We start from the raw sequence: 19,857 nt of genomic DNA on the forward strand, positions 1-19,857 counted from the left end.
CATTGTTTTTATGTATCGAAGTTTTATCCATTCACCTCCCGAAGGACAGCTTCAGAGTTTTAGCAATCCTGAATAAAGCTTCTACAAATATCAGTGTGCAGATTTTAGAATGAACAGGATTTTAGCTTTTTGGGGTGAATACCAATCAGTGTGGTTGCTGGTTGCTAAGAGTATGTTTAGTTGTGTAAGAAATCACCAGACTGTCTCGTACCCTTTTCCATTTCCACTGGCAGGGAATGGGAGGGCCTCTTCCTCCACATCTCACCAGTATTTGGTGTTCCAGGTTTGGGCCATTTTCCCAGGTGTGTCGTGGTATTTTATTGGTGCTTTTGTTAGCATTTCATTGATGACCTAGGAAGTGAGCATCTTTTCATACATTCTTTTGCCTTTTGTATATCTTTTGTGATTTTATCATCTGCAAACAGTCATAATTTGACTTCTTCCTTTCCTATTTTTATCCATTTTATTTCCTTCTCTTGCCTAATTTCTCAGGATAGAATTTTTAGTACTATGTTGAATAGGGATGGTAAGAGTGGACATTCTTATTTTGTTTCAAATTTTAAAGGAAATGCTTTCAGCTTTTCCCCATTCACTATGATGTTGATTTTAGGTTTGTCACATATAACCTTTGTGTCGTTGAGATGTTTTCCTTCTAATCCTAGTTTTCTCAGTTTTTTTTTTAATCATTAATGGGCGCTAAATTTTGTGGAAGACTTTCTCTGCATCTGTTGAGATGACTTAGTGATTTTTGCCCTTGATTGTATTTATGTGATGCCAGACACTTACTGATTTGCATATGTTAAAACATTCTTGCATCCCTGGGATAGAACCAACTTGATCATGATGTGCAATCTTCTTGATATGTTGTTGAATGTGGTTTGCTAATATTTTATTAAGTATTTTTGCATTTGAGTTCATCAGGGATATTAGTCTGTAATTTTCTTTTGATGTGTTCTTATCTAGTTTTGGTATGAGGGTGATACTGCTTCAGAGAATAAATTTGGAAGTGTTCAATCCCTTTCTATTTCATGGAATAATTTGAGGAGTACTGACATTATCTCTCCTTTAAAGGTTTCATAGAGTTCAGCTGAGAATCCATCTGATACTAGAATTTTCTTTGTTGGAAGCTTTTTTATTACTGCTTCTCTCATTGTTGGTTATTGGTCTGTTTGGATTTTCTATGTTCTCTTGATTAAATCTTGGCAGGTTGTATGTGTCTAGAAACATATCTATTACTTCTAGGCTTTCCAACTTATTGAAGTATAAGTTTTCAAAACAATCCCTAATTATTCATTAATCCTCTGGATTTCTGTGATGTCTGTGGTGGTTTTTCCTTTTTATCTCTAATTTTTATTAATTTGGGTCTTATCTCTTTTGGTTAATTTTGCTAAGGGATTATCTTGTTTATAAAGAACTAACTCTTAATTTCATTGGTTCTTTGTATTTTTTAAAAATTCTATTTCACTGATTTCAGCTCTGATCTTAATTATTTCCTTCATTTCACTGGCTTTGGAATTGATTTCCTCTTCTTTTGCAAAGGACTTGAGATGCATCATTCTATTGTTTATTTGGGATCTTTGTGATTTTCTTATGTAAGCATTCAGAGCTAAAAACTTTTCTCTTAAAGCTTCCTTCACAGTGTCCCAGAGTATCTGGTTTGTTGTATCATTATCTCAGTTGAGTCTAAGAATTTTTAAATTTCTCCCCTGATTTCTTCTATCACCCGTTCATGAATCAAAAGTGTAGTGCTCAATCTCTATGTGTTTATACAATTTCTGTAGGGTTTTTTGTTTTGTTTTGATTGCTAATTTCATTCCATTATAATCTGATAAAATGTATGGAATTATATATATTATTTTATATTTGCAAAGAGTTGCTTTGTGGCCAAAAATATAGTCTGTTTTGGAGAAAGTTCTATGAACCACTGAGAAAAAAATGTATTTGACTGTTATTTAATAAAATATTCTATAGATGTCTGTTAAGTCCATTTGATTTACAGTATTTTTCAGGTCAAAGGGTTTTTTTTAACCGAGTTTATGTCTGTATAACCTATCTATTGGTGAGAGAGGTGTGTTGAAATCACCAAGTAATATTTTCTGGGGTCTACCTGAGTCTAATTCAAGTAGTGTCTGTTTTATGTAATTATGTGCCCCAATGTTTGTCATAAATATTTATTATTTTTATCTTCTTGTTGAGTTGCTCTCTTTATCAGCATGAAGTCACCTCCTTAGTCTCTTCTGATTAATTTTGGCTTGAAGTGTGCTTTTTTGAATATGAGAGTAGCCACTCCTGCTTATTTTGGGGCTCTAGTTACATGGTGTATCAATTTCCATCCTTTTGCTTTCAACCTGTGACTCTCTTCGCCTATAAGTGAGTCTCTTGCCAATGACACATAGTTGGGTCTTATACGTAAATCCATTCTGCCAGTCTATTTCTTTTAGTTGAAAGTTGAGACCATTTATATTTAATGTTATGGAGAGATCTTTATTAATTTCTGCCATTGTGATTGATTTCTAATGTTTAATTTGGTCCTGTTTCTCATTTGCTTAGCTACTCTTTAAATGAGATTTGTTCTTTTTTTGACTTCTGGAGTTAGTTTTTATTTATTTTTTTCTTTGTGGAGTATATCTTCACGAATATTCTGTAGTGCCAGCTTAGTTTTACTTTCTGCTTATCTTTGAAGGTTTTTATTTCTGCTTCAATTCTGAGGGATAGCTTTGCTGGACATAGCAATCTTGGTTGGCAGTTATTTCCTTTCAGGACTTGGAACACAGAATTCCAAGCTCTTCTGGCTTTTAGAGTTTGTGCTGAGATGTTGTAAGTCATTTTAATTGGCTTCCCTCTAAATATGACCTCATGTTTTACTCTTGAGGCTTTTAAAACACTATCCTTATTCCACATGTTAGGTATTTTAATTATAATGGGTCATGGAGAGGTTCTTTTTTTATCTTGTTTATTTGAGGGTTCTAAAATGCTTCCTGTATCTTAATGTTCATCTCATTTTCAAGTTTCAGAAAATATTTTGTTATTATTTTCCTAAAGAGATTATCAGTTCCTTTACCTTGCATCTTACAACCCTTTTCAAGGCCAATGGTTCTCTCTCTTTCTCTCTCTCTCTCTCTTTTGTACTGGGATTGAATTTAGGAGAGCTTAACCACTGAGCCATAACCCAAGCCCCTTCATTTTCAATTCCAATTATTCTAAATGTGTTCTCAGTGTTGTCCCAGAGGTCTTGTATACTCTGTTCATGGTTACTTTAATACTATCTGAATGTTCAAGGCTGGCCACTTTGTCTCCCAGTTCTGAGATTCTATCTTCAGCATGGCTTCTAATTGGCTTCTAATTCTCTATTAGAGAGACTTTCAACTGAATTTTTAAACTTATTTATGTGTCTCTTAATTCCTAGATTTCTGTTTGGTTCTTTTTAAAATATCCCTCTTTACTGAATTTCTCATTCATGTCATGTACTGACTTCCTTAATTCATTCAGTTGTTTTTATCTTGGAATTCATTGATCACTTTTAAAATATTTTTGTGTACCTGTTTTGGGTTTTATGCATCTGTAGGAATAGATTTCTCTTCATTCTTACACGTGGGCCTTTTTAGGGCACAACCTGCTCTTGTCAAAGTGTACTAGAGTGATCTCCATGGAAACCCCCTCATAGGTATGGTATCCACAGTCTTTGTGTTAATTCTGTTTTTGCTGTAGGAGCGTATGTCCATGAGTGGCACCTGAGGGCCCTCCCCGACCATTCTACCTGGGACCTGGTCATTTATGTTTGTTTCTGTCTCTTCTATTTGTATTAAAGTACAGCTGAAGTTTGAGTGTGGTTAATTAGTGTGTGGAGTTAGGTGTGCTGTCATTTAGCGGGTTTAGTTCAACAGCAGAGTCTCTATCATGAACTTGTAGTGTCCCTGTAGATTCCTAGCAGTTTCTGAGGTTTAGTCTATAATCAGTTGATGCCAAAGCTCTGGGTTCAAGGTGAGATAGAAGGTCATGGTAGAATAACGCAGCTTAGTTCATGACAACCAGAAGCAGAGCTATAATAGGGGATTGTGGGAGGCCCCTGGAAATATGTCCTTTATGGAGCCTGAGACAACAGTGACTACTGTTGTCTAGCAAGCATGCTTAGGTCTTGGGCGTGCCCCTCATGAAAGATCAGCTGCATTCTTGTAATGGGGATAATTACATAAGTTTTGTAAATTTACTACTTATGGTCATTTGCTTTTATGCTTTACAACATATTATGAAAAACATGTCTTTCAGTTTTGGTGGGGGATGCTGGTATGGTTTTCAAGTTGCTTTCATGAAGAAAGCAATGAAAGAAGTCTGAATAACTCTGTGATACCTGCATCTATTACTTTGTGAGACAAGCTAGGCTCAGAATAGCCAGGATGGGTCAAGAATCCCACTTTCCAGCAGAAGGTAGGGGCAATGCCAGAAGCATTTCATATCAGTTAAGTTTCTTATATTTCTTGCTGTTAATTTTAGGGAAGAAATTTATTAAAGATTCTAGGATGTTCACAGAATCTCAGGGAAGGCCAAATCACACTGTGAGGTCCCTGCAGAGGGGAGGGACACCATTGCTCAGCATCAATGCTGGCACTCTCACTAAGAAAGTTAGGGAGTGGACTTCCTGCCTTATGAATCAAAATACTTTGATTATTTCGTTCATCAGAATGTAGATTTGGCACAATGTCTGCTTCTTCCTATGGTTGATTTCCAAATGAAAACCTCTCATACATCTGATTGGCCAAATTAGATTACATGCTTAAACCCGAGCTGCAAAGGCAGTTGGAAAAGTGAGGTCCTGGCTTCTGTCTTATCAGAGGTGAGCTAAAAACATGCTCACAAGATTCGAGATAGCTGTAATATATGTCTATTGTTCAGAACCACACAATTACATAAAGGTGACGTTACTGAGCACGGCAGTTAGATGAGATTAAAAGGAGAGTGAAAACATTTTGATTAGCTCTGCCTCTCTGTTTCTAGGAAAATTAACAAAATGAAACAAAGAATGGTTTGAATAAGGAGAGGAGAAATCCCCAATTCTGTCTGGCCATGAAAGAGATTGTATGAGTTTATTTATTTGCACAAGGTTTTATAACCTATTTATATTCCTGTTTTGCAACTGAGCTAGTCTTGTAGGATTAAGGAGGTTTTTGTGGGCTGGTCTGGGGACCTAATCATCATATGGAACATTGTGCAGTGGACAGAGACAGAGCAACAGCTGAGACAACACTTCCCACTTTGTGATTGATTATTTCCTGATGCAGCCCCAGCCACACTGGCTGCAAGAAGCGTCTTGGCAGCTAATAAAGTCATCTCTGGCATTATGAAAATCTGTAAGTTACAAAAAACAGAATCCATTCAAAAGTTTATTGCAAGACTACAGAGTTATCTCTTGGCATTCAAAGGTAGGAAGTGCAAATGGGTCCCGCAGAGGATTGAGCCAGGACTCTGAAAACACAGAAACCAATAGAGTGTCTCTGTCCCTCTTTGTCTGTCTGTCTCTCCATCTGTTGCAGCATGCTTTGCATAATTTGTCATCTCTCCTTCTCTCCAACCATCTGCTTCATTCTTTCCTCTCTGAAGACTGATTTTTCTCTGCTTTTGTAGAAAATGGCGACTTCACATCTTTATATGTCCTTTCTGTCCAACAGCCAACAAGGACAAACTGGCCTTTCCAAGTCTGGGTTCCAAGTGCCTGGATTAGATAATCCCTGAACAGTGTGATTAGTGTCTCCCCCAAAATGCATGTTTACCTGGAGCCTCAGAATGTGACCTTATTTAGAAATAGGGTCTTTGCAGATGTAATCCATTAAGGTGGGGTTATTCCTGATTATGGTGGGCCATAATCCAGGGTCTAGGATCCTTATGAAAAGACAAAATTGAACAGACAAACACAGGAGAGAGTGTTATGTGAAGATGAAGCAAAGATTGAAATTATGCTTCCACAAGTCAAAGGATGTCAAGGTTTGCAAGGAACCAGCAGAAGAGGAGAGAAGCATGGACTAAATTTTCCCTAGAGACCAAAGGCAAATGCCAACACCTTGATTTTGGATTTATAGCCTCCAGACATGTGAGAGGATAATTTTCTGTTTTTCCAAGCCACTCGTTTGTGGTGCCTTGTTCCAGTAGCCCTAGGAGACTAATGCAATCTCTTTGGCTCATTTGGGTCTAATGTCCACCCAGGTCAGTTGCGGTCAGTGTTAAGAAGTTGAAGCCAGAGGCCCTAAAGAAGCTGCTTTAAGAAGCAGGTGTGGGAGGGGCAGGCAAATTGATGAGCAGATATAACAATTTTTCCATGCTTCCTCAGAGATTCTGGGGGCTACCTGGTAGTGACCAGAGGGAACAGTGGGACTCCAGGATTAATTCTTGACCATTAGTCCTTTTATTTCTTGTTGTATTTGTGGGGATGGGATTTTGGTAGATTGCAAAAGTGCTGATAATACCTTACTCCTCCTACCTGTATTTATAGCCTTTGCAATGCTTCCAATCAATAATTAGAATCTGTCAGGTACTGTAGCGCATGTCTGCAGTCCCAGCGGCTCGGGAGGCTGAGGCAGGAGGATCACGAGTTCAAAGCCAGCCTCAGCAAAAGTGAGGCACTAAGCAATTCAGACCCTGTCTCTAAATAAAATACAAAATAGGGCTGGGGATATGGCTCAGTGGTCAAGCGCCGCTGAGTTCAATCCCCAGTACCATTCCCCCTCTCCTACCAAGAAAAAAAGAGTTAAAATCTATTTCCCTTCCTTTCCATTTTGAATTAACTTTGTCACTTGGTTTGGCTAAACATGCAGCAGGAAGGATGGGTGTTGGTTCTCTGCCCAGGCCTCAAAAGTATTGCATGCTTCTACTTGCTGTCTTGGGGCTTTACTGTTGCCATGTAAATAACCTCAACTAGACTGTTGCATGACAAAAGAGACATGACCAATCACTTCCATCCCCCCAGTCACCAGTCAGCCAATTGCCCAACTTGTTAGTATTGTCATTCTGGACCCACGGAATCCCAGCTAAATAGCCAGGGAATGGCACACCATGAGCACACCCCTGAAGATCAGTTGATTCTGGTCCAAATCTACAGAATCACCCAGCTGACCCATAGAATCTGGAGTGATATTAAGAATAGTTTTAAGATACTAGGTTTTGGGATGCTTTGTTATGCTGCAATAGATAGCCAAATCAGGAAAATATGGTAATCTAGATTTTAGTAAACCAGATTTGAAAAGTGGAAAGAATTTATTCATAAAACAGGGAATTACTAGCTTCCATGTTGATAGCTGGGTCAATTGGGAAAATTACTGTAATATTCCTGGGTGTTGATCTCCTTGCCTGGTCTCCGAAGCTAGGGTTCTGCTAAGTGGGTTATTGGGAAGAGTAAATAGGACACAGTATAGAGCAGCACATGATAAATCATCCTTTGTCTACACTCTGACTTTTGGTTCTTCACTGAAGCATTGATGACTTGAGAAACTAATAGAGTCCACTGTATAGTCTCGAAAGCAACTTGCTACTTAGTGTAGCCTGGGAGGCCCGGGCATGGTCTGGCCTCTTAGCTTTCTGTTTGCTTTACTTTCCTCCCCGGCTCATTACACCCTGAACAAGGGTGTCCCTCAGTTCCCTATACACCGAACACCTTCCCACATGAGAACCATCATACTTCTCTCCACCTCAGAGAGCCTTCTTTTCTCTCTCTCCTGGTTTGAGAGTTTTATATCATAAGATATTAAACCCCATGATCTTGGCATGTTTGTAGAGCTGAACTTTACCACAATAATCTAATTTCAGGATATTTCTATTTCCCCAAAAGAAACTTCATGCTCATTCTCAGTGGCTCCCTTTTCTGCCCTCCTGAACCCAACCACTAACACAGCTTCTGTGTAGATTTGCCTTTTGGGATGTTTTTATAGCAGTTACGTAATTTTGCATCTCTTTTAATGACCTTCTTTCTTGTTCTTTGCATCTCAGCCAATGTCTTACCTCCTCTTCCCTCAAACTTAGCTGTTATTCTTCATGTCAGTTCCTTATTTCTGATCTTTGTAGAACTTATTGCAATTTTTAATGATTTGACTTTTTTGTTTACTTGTTTTTTTCTGTCTTGGATACTGAAAAATAAAAACCAAGAAAACCAAAAGACAGCAAGTGTTGGTGATGATGTGGGCAAATTGTTACCCTGATATACCATTGAAGGGAGAATAAATTAGTTACAGCCAACATGGAAAACATTATGGAGGTTCCTCAGAAAACGAAAAACGAAACTACTGTATGATCTGACTATCCTACTTTTGGGTATTTATCCAAAAGAATTTCAATCAGGATCTTGAAGAAATATTGGTACTCTCATATTTGTTGCAGAATAACTCACAATAGTTATAATGAGAAACAACCTAAAAATCCACTGATGGATGAGTACATAAGAAAATGTAAATATACACTGGGATATTATTTACCCTTAAAAAGAGGGAAATTCAGTAATATGCAACAACATGGTGAGTCTTAAGGACTTTTTGTTGAGTGAAATTAGTCACAGAAGGACATGATTCCACTTATATGAGGCATGGAAAAGAATTAAACTCAGCTAGGTGTGGTGGTGCATGCCTGTATTTCCGGCCTCTCTGGAGGATGAGGCTGGAGGATCATGAGTTCCAAGCTAGCCTCAGCCGTGTCAGCAAGACCCTAAGCAATGTAGCAAGACTCTGTCTCAAAAGAAAAAAAGTAACAGAGTTGGGAATGTGGCTCAGTGGTCAAGGGCTCCTGGGTCCAATCCCTGGTGCCAAAAAAAAAAAAAAAAAAAAAAAAAACCAAAATAAAAAATAAAAAAAGGAGGTTTTAAAGTCATAAAGTCATAGAAGCAGAGAGTACAATGGAATGGAATGGTGGCTGAAGGGGGAGGGGAAGTGGGGACTTGCTAATCAGCAGATCAATAGGCATAGAGTTTCAGTTATGCAAGATGAATTTGTTGTAGAGACCTGCTGTAGGACAGTGTGCCTATATCGAGTAACCTTGTGTTGCATGTTTTGTGGAAGTTAAGTCTCTTATTATGTGTTCTTATCACAATAAAATAAAATTTAAAACAATGTTGAATTTGAAAGACAAGCTCCAAACTTCTCCCTTGCAGAGGTCGTAAACGATGACAAGCAGCATCCACGAATTGTCACAATTGTTTGGAAATAGCTTTCCTATTGAGGTCCAATATAGCACATGTCCATTGCTAAATGACTGGGAAAACAGAACAAAGACTGTAACTGATTTGTATGCAGCATTTTCTAACCTTCTGTCATCCAGTCTGTGGAGCTCTTGGTTTGGGGCTTTGTTTATTTTTTGGCAAGAGGAGAATGATGGGCCCTGCATTGTTCTCTGAGTTCTATTCATACAGCTGGGCTGTTTGCTTGGCCTGTTGACTGTGAGGTATTCTCCTACATCAGCTCCTGGCTTGTTTCTTCAGAGGTTTTGGACCAAAAGCATTTCCTTTGTTCATTTGCAAATTGAGGATTAGTGGCATCTAGACTTTTTCTGATGGACCAGCAAAACCTGTGTTTAAAACAGAGTGAGACTGCAAGGAGACCTGTGGGAGTTGGTGAGCAGACTTTGAACTGAGCAGAAATGGAAAGGAAGCTTTTAGGGGTCTAGTAGGCATACAGATCAGGAACCCTTTGGTTTAGGGGGCTGCGGAGCAATCCAGATCAGGAACCCCTTGTTTGGAACACCTTCCCAGAGCCTTTGCCATTTCTGTGACCTTCTTACCTGCAATTTCTCATTTAATCTCATTTAATCCTCCCAAACTCCCTGGAGGTAGGAAATTTATTTTCATTTTTGTGTTATGGAGAAACACACGAAGAATACCATCTAGGGATTCTTAGCTAGCAAGTGGCAGGGTTGGGATTTGAACCATCTGATGTGAAAGCTCCCGTCTTTAAAAAAAAAAAATCATTGTTCTTAGTTGAAATAATTCTTAATAATTAGGCTTACTAATTATGGGCCAGATCCTGCAGTCCACTCTGTAAAGGGCCTAGAGACAGAAAAAAAAAAGTCGCTATAGTGCTTAAGGAACACACCCAAAACACCCGGATGATAAATAGGCATTCAATTTTATAACTGTCTATGTAACCTTGGAGAAGTGATGGGAACTTTCTGCGTCTCAGTTCTCAGGCAAGTCAAACGAAATAGTCATCTGTACCCACTCCAAAGGGTCATTGAGAAGATTTAGAGAGAAAATAGATCATTCATTCACTCAACCTGTAACTATATATCAAGTGTTAACCACATGCCAGGCAGAGAGCTAATGTCAATCTCCTGGGCAACACACATGCCCCAACGGAACTTACAGTTTAGAGAGGAAGATAGAAAACAAGTAGTTATGAAATATAAATGAGGGATACCATAATAACAGAAGCAGGGCGTACTATGGAAATGTGTAGCATGGACACTCACGTTCCAAGCGACTCCAAAAATCTTTGTGAACCTCCTAGCCTTGCACATATTATAAGGCATAATTATTTCATCCACAACATTGAATTATCTAATTTCATTAAATAGGCTGAAGCCCAGTGCAGTCAATCTAGGGTGATCTGACAATACGAAATCTGTTTCTGCCAGAGATGGGATTGAAAGAAAGCTCTGAAGGCTTATTGGAAAAAATGTGGGCAGGATAGTCCTAACTCTAAGGTAAACCAAGGGGTCTTGTTTCTGCATGTGGATTAGAGGTTAAAGCCCAGGCATGGACTTTGGGTAACCCAGCTTTGTCACTGGCCTGGAGCATTACCTGGACAGATCACTTCCCTCACCAGAATGTGAGGGCTACGAGGGTAGGGATTCTTTCTGCTGTTCTTTTGTTTGCTGAAGTATCCCAAGAACATTGAACAGGGCCTAGCAAATTCTAAGAACCAACAAACAGCAGATGGACTGCCTGATTAAATCCTTGTGCTCTCATTTCTCTCTTCTACACATGGGAACTGGAACTGGAAGGGGATTGAACTGGTTGATGAGCTCTTCTGAGTTTCCAATGGAGTCATTACAAATAATAAACCCCAACAATAAGAGCCCACAGTGGTCACAGGAATAATGCCATTAGCACGTGAGTGCCTGGGAATTTCCAGTTGGATATATATGGTTTTAAAATACTCAACTTTTGGATCCAACTTTTCCCATGAATGTTTTATTTTTCTCATTTGCTCTTTGTGGGATCTCATGACAAGCTACCTGAAGTCATGAGGATTGTAATAGGAAATAAGAAAATAATACATTTATTATTATTAGTGCTTTCGGAATGAACAACCCAGAAGATATAAGATGACATTTTTTAAAGATGACATTTAAAACCACACATTTTCAAGAAAAGTAAAGACGCACATATTCGAATAGTCTTTTTTTTTTCTATGTACATGGCTGCAAATTTTGCCCTAGCCTGGATGTTTATAAGTAATTGTCTGAACAAGTTTATACATTGTTCAAAATAAGATGACGTGAGCTTTAAAGATGTTTGCTGAGGATCTGTCAGGTTGCAGCTACTGTGATGGGTGTGTTCCTACCTATCACCATTATAGATGTGGCAACTGAGGCTCCTGACATCTGCCCCAGAGGGAAACAGGAGGCAGTTGAATTTGTAAGATGTATGAAATATTCAACGAATATTACTTATTACTGTTATTAGATAAGGTCCCATAGCTAGTGATTGACAAACCTGTACGAACGCATCTGTCTGCTCTTCTGACTCCAATAGTAGCATTGAATAATGCCACGTCCCAACATTCTCTAGTTAAATAAACATACATGTGTTTATTTCATATGTTTGTATATAGACTATGTGTGTATAAATATGTATGTGTATGTTATATGTGTGTGTGTGTGTGTGTGTGTATATTTTAAATTTTTTTCCCTTTCTAAGTTCTGTCTTAGGCAGTTTGGGCTGCTATAACAAAAATACCATGTATGGGTATCATGGCCAATAGAAGAGGCTGGAAATTCTCAGACTAAGATGCCAGCAGAGGAGGTGTCTGGTAAGGGCCTGCTTCGTGGTTTGTAAAGGACTATTTTCTTGTTGTGTACTCACTGGTAGAGAGAGAAAAGACAGAGGCAAAGCAAGCTCTGTATTTCTTCTTATAAAGTACTAATCCCACTCTTGGGGGCCTCAACCTCATGACTAGCTAACTCCTAAAGGCCCCACCTCCTAATACCACAGCACTGGGATCAGGGTATCAGTGTATGAATTTGGGGGGAACACAAAAATTGTCTATAACAAGCTCTGTATGTGGCTTATAAAAGTTTCTTGTTACTATTAATACTTTTTAAAAAGTGTCTTTCTCCCTCCCTGACCTCACTGATAGAATACAGAGAGGTCTCTTTGGACTTCATGGAATTATGCCTTGTCAGAGAAGAATGTGCCTTTTTAAAGCTCAGGTGGTCCAACCCCATTTATGTGACTGATGGGAATCTGATGCTCAGAGTGGCTGGATGGCTTTCTTGTGGTCACTTGGTGTATTAGTGTGATGGTGGGGATGACAGCCGGGCTCTCCCTTGGTGCCTTTGTGAGGGACTCCTCGGGCCGCGGCGGCAGCCTGGCTGGGAGTGGCAAGCAACTGCCGGAGGAGGCTCAGAGACAAGCAAGGCTGAAGGCTGTAACAGGACTTCATACTGTCAAGTGCAGAAATCCACAGCATGGAGTCTGGATGCACGGCAGGCAGGCTTTCTGCATTAATGTGACTGCAGCCATTGCTTAGTGACAACAGTGTGAATGTGAGAGCTGCTTCTCTCTGGATGCTTAATTTGTCAGTCCTCGAAAGTCCTATAGGTAAAGTAGTAGTGTTAGTTCAATCTCCTCTATTTCCTCTTCCTGAAATACCCATGGGTTGCTCTTGCTGTACATGTTATTACAGCATAATCCAACATGGAGTGCTGGAAGGAACCCTGGATTCAATCCCAGGATTGAAGAAAGCTCTGGATACAAACTGCCTTACTCTGAGGCACAGCTCTGCTGCTTCCTTGGTTGTCAGTTTGGGTGAGTCACTTAGATGCTCTGTGTCCTTCCCTGCAAAATGGGCAATGATGGAATACACTGTGGGGATTCAGTGAAATACTGTGAGTGAGGTCCTTGGCAAAGTGCTAAGATATAATAAGTTCTCAATGAATGTTAACTATAGGGAAAAAAACCCCTTCAACCTTTCTAGAATGTGGATTTGGGGAAAAACACTTCTCTTCTCTGAAGCTCAGAATTTTCAGCTGTAACTAAGACGGCTGTCCTAAAGATTCTTCTGGAATTGTAGTCTTACAATTCCAGTCTTTCATCAGTGATAACCTCTTCCTTACAATTCCTGAAAGTCCTGCATTTGGACTTCTCTCTCTTTTTTTTTTTAAAGAGAGAGAGAGAGATAATTTTTAATATTTTATTTTAGTTTTCAGTGGACACAACATCTTTGTTTGTATGTGGTGCTGAGGATCGAACCCGGGCCGCACGCATGCCAGGCGAGCGCGCTACCGCTTGAGCCACATCCCCAGCCCTGGACTTCTCTTATGATGCATGTCCCACTCTTTGTCATAATTATTTTCATCTGTGCCCACTCATGAGCCTGTCTAACCCCGTGACTTGCTCATACTAAATAATCACTAAATATTTGTTGAGTGGTTGGACAATATTTAGTATTTCTGGTCCCAGTGCATCACAGAGTTGAGTGGTCATGTTGGTGTGCAGTGCTTTTTATTAACTTTTTATTATAGATAACTCTGAATATGTACATAAGAAGAAAGAATAGTAAAATGGATGCCATGACCCCATCGATCAGCAACATTAATTATCCATCACACCTAATCTAATTTCAACTAGTCTTCACACTGTTCTCTCCCCTTAGATTTTTGAAGCAAATTGCAGACATCACATAAAGTTCTACAGAAGAAATTCAGAATGTACTTCCAAAAGAAAGAGGGTATTTCCATATGTAACAACACCCTTATCACACCCAGAAAATGACTATATATTTCTAATATTATTGAATATTCAGTATTAATTTTTCCCTGATTTTTTTGTACATGTATACATATTTACAATTTGTTTATACGAATTAGGAATCAAATGAAGTACGTGCATTGCTTTGTATTTCGTTGACATGCCTCTTGAATTGTCTTTTTCTCTCTTCAATTCTGTCGGTTGTTTTCTTTGTGTATTTTGGGGCTCTGTTGTTAGGTGCATATATTTTTATAATTGTTATGCCTTATAGATGGATGACTGAAAATTATGAAATGTCCTTCTTTGGCTCTATTAACAGTTTTTGTCCCAAGGTCTAGTTCATATAATATAGTATAAAAACTCCAGCTCTCTTTTGCTTGCTGTTTTCATGTCCTTTTGTTATGTCTTTTCCAATCCTTTTACCTTCAACTGATTTGGGTCTTTGAATCTAAAATGTGACTCCTATTAACAGCATACGGCTGGTTCATTTTTAAAAAATCCACTTTGCCTAAAAAGATGTTTGATACACTTGCATCTAATGCATTTACTGATAAAGTGGATTTGTGTCTGCAGTTTTACTATTTGTTTTCTAGCAATCTATTTATTTTTTGTTTCTCTGTCCTCAGTTTTCACCTTCTTCTGTGTTAGATGCAGATATTTTCCAGAATACAATTTAAATTCCATTGTTATTAGTTTTATTATAGTTTTTAACTAAAAAAATTTGAGATTACAATTAACATCTTGATTTAAAACATTCTAGTATGTGTTAGTACCAACTTAATTTCATAACATTGTTCTTTATAGTTTTTTTTTTTTGTATTGTGGATTGAACTTAGGAGTACTTAAACACTGAACCACATTCCCAACTCTTTTTACTTTTTATATAAATTCCAGAGATGAAAAGTATAATAAATCACATGAAAAATTCTCTAGAGGGCTCAACCGAATATTTGAGCAAGCAAAAGATAATAATCATTAAATGTGAAGATAAGTCAGTTAAGATTGTTCAGTCTGAGTAATAGACGAAATGAAGAAAAATGAACTCAGAGAATTGTGGGATACTATCCACTGCACCATGTATGCAAAATGAGAGTCTCAGAATAAAAATAAAGAAAGGAACAAAAAAGAATATTTGGAGAAATAATGGCCAAAATTTGCCAAATCTGACGGAAAAGCATTGATACATCCAAAAATCTCAACAAACTCTTAGTGGGATAAATTCAAAGATGCCTCATCTAGACACGTCATAACCAAACCATTGAAAGACAAAGAGAGAATCTCAAAAGCCTCAAGAAAGAGGTCTTTTGTCAACTACAAGAAATCCTCCATTAGTGAACAACTTACCTCTCACCCGAGCCAACAAACTAGAAAGCAATGAGGTGACATTGATAGAAATTCTATCAACTAAGAATTCTTTATGTGCCAAATCTGTCCTTTAGAAACCAAGAAGAACTTAAGCATTCATCGATAAACAAATATACAGAATTGGTTACTAAAAGAACTGCCCTACAAGAAACCCTAGAGAAAATCCTTTGGATTGAAATCAAAGCACACTAGACCATAGTTCATTCATATGAAGAAATAAAAAGAATTGGCTAGGGGTGTCGCTCATAGGTAGAGTACATGTAGGAGGCCTTGGGTTCAATTCTCAGCACAAAAATCAATAAATAAAATGCATATAAATAATTAAATAGAAAGATAAATAATAAATAATAAAGAGTACCAGTAAAGATAACCATGTAGGTGAATATAAAAGACACCATAGAAATATTGTTTCTTTGAAGTTCTTTCTCCTATATGATATCAAAACTGCATAAAGTAATGATAAATATGTGTTGATAAGCATACAATGCTTAAAGATTTAATTTGTAGCTGGGCACAGTAGCACACACCTGTAATCCCAGCAACTCACAAGGATGAGGCAGGAGGATTGAAAGTTCAAGGTCAGCCTCAGCAACTGAGTGAGACCATTTGAAAAATGGATTCTCTATAGTTTGTATTCTTGTCATGTGTGGTCTACCAAAGCCTCTGGTCAGTTAGCTTAGTGGTCAGCTAACAATTAGACCAAAATTTTCACAAGTGTCTGGAAAAAAAATGCGTCCTAGTTCTTGGTAAAGAGCTCTGTTTCTGCTGGGGGTACAACTTCAATGTTCAGTCAGGCAGTTGACAACCTTACTTTAGCCTTAACTTTTAGCTTGAATAGTGCCTCAGCGTTAGCCAGAGATGAGAACTTGAGACTTCAGCATGCATACCACCCAATGTTTGCATGCAGACTTTAAATGTGCAGCAATATGTTAGAGCTTTTCAAAACTATCCATAGACATTTATTTCTTACTTATTCCTCTTGAGCTTTTTTGGTTAGCCCATTACTTACCTCAACTATTATCCGATACCCCAGGCACCCAGGATGTTAAATAGCAATTGCTTGGATAAATGCCTCTGGGGAAAAGTTTCACTGAGTGAGATCCAACTCAGGACTAAGACAAATGGACTTCAAATGGGATCTTCCAGGGAATCACCAAGCATTTTAAATGATAATTCCTGGGCATGGGGTTTTGAAAGGGCTCCAGCCCCATTGTGCCCCCTTTAGTGACAACCAGGGTGCTGACCTTCTGCATGATGGCAGGCTCTTGGTTTTCCAGTCCTGCTGAGCTGGGGAAAGAGAAAAAACTAGAACAACTGACACTGTCACAATCCTCACTGTTCTTACTGGGATCCAGTCATTTCTCCTGGATAAAGTCTCCTCAGATTTCAGCAAGCCTTTGGTGCATTTCTAGAGCTCTGAAAAAGATGATTCTGACAATTTTTGCCACTGTTCTCATTGCTTTTATGGAGAAGAATTTTGGAGGTTTTTACTGAACTATTTTCACCTGTGCCTGCTCCCTCTTAAGTTTCATTTAATTTGTAGTATCTTCCACCATTATTTGTCTTTGAAATATTTTGGGGTTGATAAAATTAGATTATTTCCTTTATAAAATCTAGATTTGCTGATTGCATCCATGTGGTATCACTTAACATGCTCCTCTGCCACAGTCTGGCTGGGCACAATCAGGAGCCACTTGTCAAAAGAAACTAACTTTATTTTTAGAACCACACACGCCAAACAAAACAGCCTCTCAGGAAAAACCCTCAGAGCCTCAACTGCCACCACCGGCTTTCCACAAGCCTCTCTCTCCCACACAAGCTTCTCTCCACCTCCCACAATCCTCCTGCTCTTGAGGCCGATTGGCTGGGTCACGTGGGCAGAGCCAAAAAAGTCCCCCAATGAGCAGCTCCGTGGTCTGAAAGGGCAAGGAAACAGCCCAATGAGCATCACCGCAGAGGAGCCAATCAGCTAGATGTTGCTGGGGCCGCTGTGAGCCAATCATGAACCGGCAGCTGGAAGTTTGCTGGGGCCCCTTCGGCTGTGGCTCTCAACACTCCTCTATCCCTGAATTTACTGTGTTTTGTGAGTTAAGGGTTATGATCATATTCATATTTGATTTGTTTTTTCAAGACTACGTCATGAATTGCTATGTTCTTCCAACAGGCGGCACATAAATCTGATCCTTTAAAAAGTGATGTTAGCCAGATGTGGTGGCGCATGCCTGTAATCCCAGCAGCTCAGGAGGATTGCAAGTTCAAAGCCAGCCTCAGCAATGGCAAGGTGCTAAGCAACTCAGTAAGACCCTGTCTCTAAATAAGATACAAACAAAATAGGGCTGGGGATGTGGCTCAGTGGTGGAGTGCCTCTGAGTTCAGACCCCAGTAGCCTCCCCAAAAGATATTAATAGCACTAATAGATCATTGCAAACATCTATCAGTTCATTAGGTTTGCAAAATGGTGATATTCCAATGATTTAATTTATTCATAATTTAATACTTGGAATTCTTGTATAATGAAAAACTTCCTTCATCAGCTAGTTCAGTGAAGGTAAGCATAAGCTACTCGGAAGGCTGAGACTGGAGGATTGTGAGTTCAAGGACAGCCTGGACAACACAGTGAGACCCTGTCTAAAAGGGGGGGGGGAGGTAAGCCTAATAAATTGGTATTTTCACAGAACAAAAATATGCATCCATAAAGTTGATTTAATCATGCAGGTGTTGGACATAGTCTCTGGCAAAGTGTTAAGTAGACTAGTAAAATCATGATTGTATAGGATGGTGAAGTGTCTCATTAGTTGACACCTTAGTTGCTATTTGGGAAGGAATTGTTTTACTTTAGAGAAATAATCTGAAAGGCCACTTGTCAGAATAGGTGAAATTGCAAGGCTACAGGTCATCACAGCAAATGGATAAACTATCTTACATTTAAAGTAAATAGGAATTAGGAAGTGGGGGTAGGATGGGCGACAGATTAGGGACCATAGCAGTTTAGGATTAGTAGCAAATAAAAGAAAACAGTAGCAAATAAAAGAAAAAGAAATAACAGATTTAAATAAACTAAAAAGGTATTTGTCTCATGGATAAATGGTTGTAGTTAGGTAGTGTCACCAGGGATCCAGGCTCTTTTGCTTTTATTCCAGGGTCACTAGTTTGACTTCAAATGGCTTCTGGAGTTCTGGTCATTATATCCACATTCCAACCAGCAGGAAGTAGGAAGAGTAAAGGAGAGCATGCCTCTCTCATTAAGGACATTTCTCAGGAATCAGGCACACAACTGATTTCCTCTTTCATCCCATTGCCATGATATAAATGGCTCCACCTGATTTCATGGAAGACTGAGAATTGTGTTTCCTGAGAACATATGCCCAGGAAAAAAAATCAAAGATCCTATTATTGAGCAAAAAGGGAAAGCAAATACTGAGAACAACTAGGTCTCTTCCCACAGAGAAGAGAGAAGAGAGACCATAAAGCTGGGGTAAGTAACCAGTAAGAATTTTCTAAAAATGTAGTGCTCCTGGATTCTCAAAAACAAAGATGCAGCCAGGCGCAGTGGTGCATGCCTGTGATTCCAGCAGCTCAGGAAGCTGAGGCAAGAGGATCACGAGTTCAAAGCCAGCCTCAGCAAAAACAAGATGCTAAGCAACTCAGTGAGATGCTGTCTCTATATAAGATAAGAAATAGGGCTGGGGATGTCGCTCAGTGGTTGAATACCCCCAAGTTCAATCCCCAGTACCTCCAAAAAAAAAAAAACCAAAAACAAAGAACCAAACAAAAAGAACAAAGATGCTATCTTAATTTGGATTCTTCCATAAATAGACATTGAAACCAGTAGTTTATCTAGTAGCAATTTTAATTTAATTTAATTTATTTATCTTTTTGTGATTACTAGGGATTATGCATGCTAGGCAAGTGCTCTACCACTGAGCTGCATCTCTAGGAGGTGATTCTGGGGCATATCAGTAGGGGGGTGGAGAAGTAAGGCAAAGAAGAACTACCAATATGGAGTGCTTTTTAAGTCACTTTTGCTACTGTGAGAAACCAACTTAATTCTGCTGATTAACTCTGAGGCTTTTAGAACATTTGCCTCAGAATTATCCCAGTTAAGAAGGGAGGATCTGGGGCATTTATATACCAAATCGTTTGGGGATTACTTGTAGGAAGTGTTATGAGTACTTCTGAACTCCTCTGGGAGTAGGCAGAGCTGGCTCTGCCATCAGAGGAAGCCATTCCACCACAGGAAGTTGAGCCATCTTGCTCTGCCACGTAAGGTCTGATGGGATCTGGTAGGGTCCCAGCGCTCAGCTATCGACATCTAATATCTTTGAAGCTGTTTGTTTTGCTGAACTACAGTTGCTTTCTCAGCTTTTAGGAATGAGTTCCTGAGTGGGTTGAGAGGGTATAGATTGGAGATTGAGGAGGTGGAACAGTGAGATGGTCTGAAAATCAACTAAACTGGGAGTTTCATCTAGAAGAACCTGAGAACATAAACAGGCTGGGATTTGCAAAATCTTGGGGAACATTTTGGATTTCTAGACTGCAAGGGCACACTATTT

Source organism: Marmota monax, unplaced genomic scaffold (genome assembly GCF_021218885.2).
Source record: "Marmota monax isolate L192 unplaced genomic scaffold, Marmota_monax_Labrador192_F-V1.1 WCK01_AAM20220418_F8-fsc00229, whole genome shotgun sequence".
NCBI lineage: Eukaryota > Metazoa > Chordata > Mammalia > Rodentia > Sciuridae > Marmota > Marmota monax.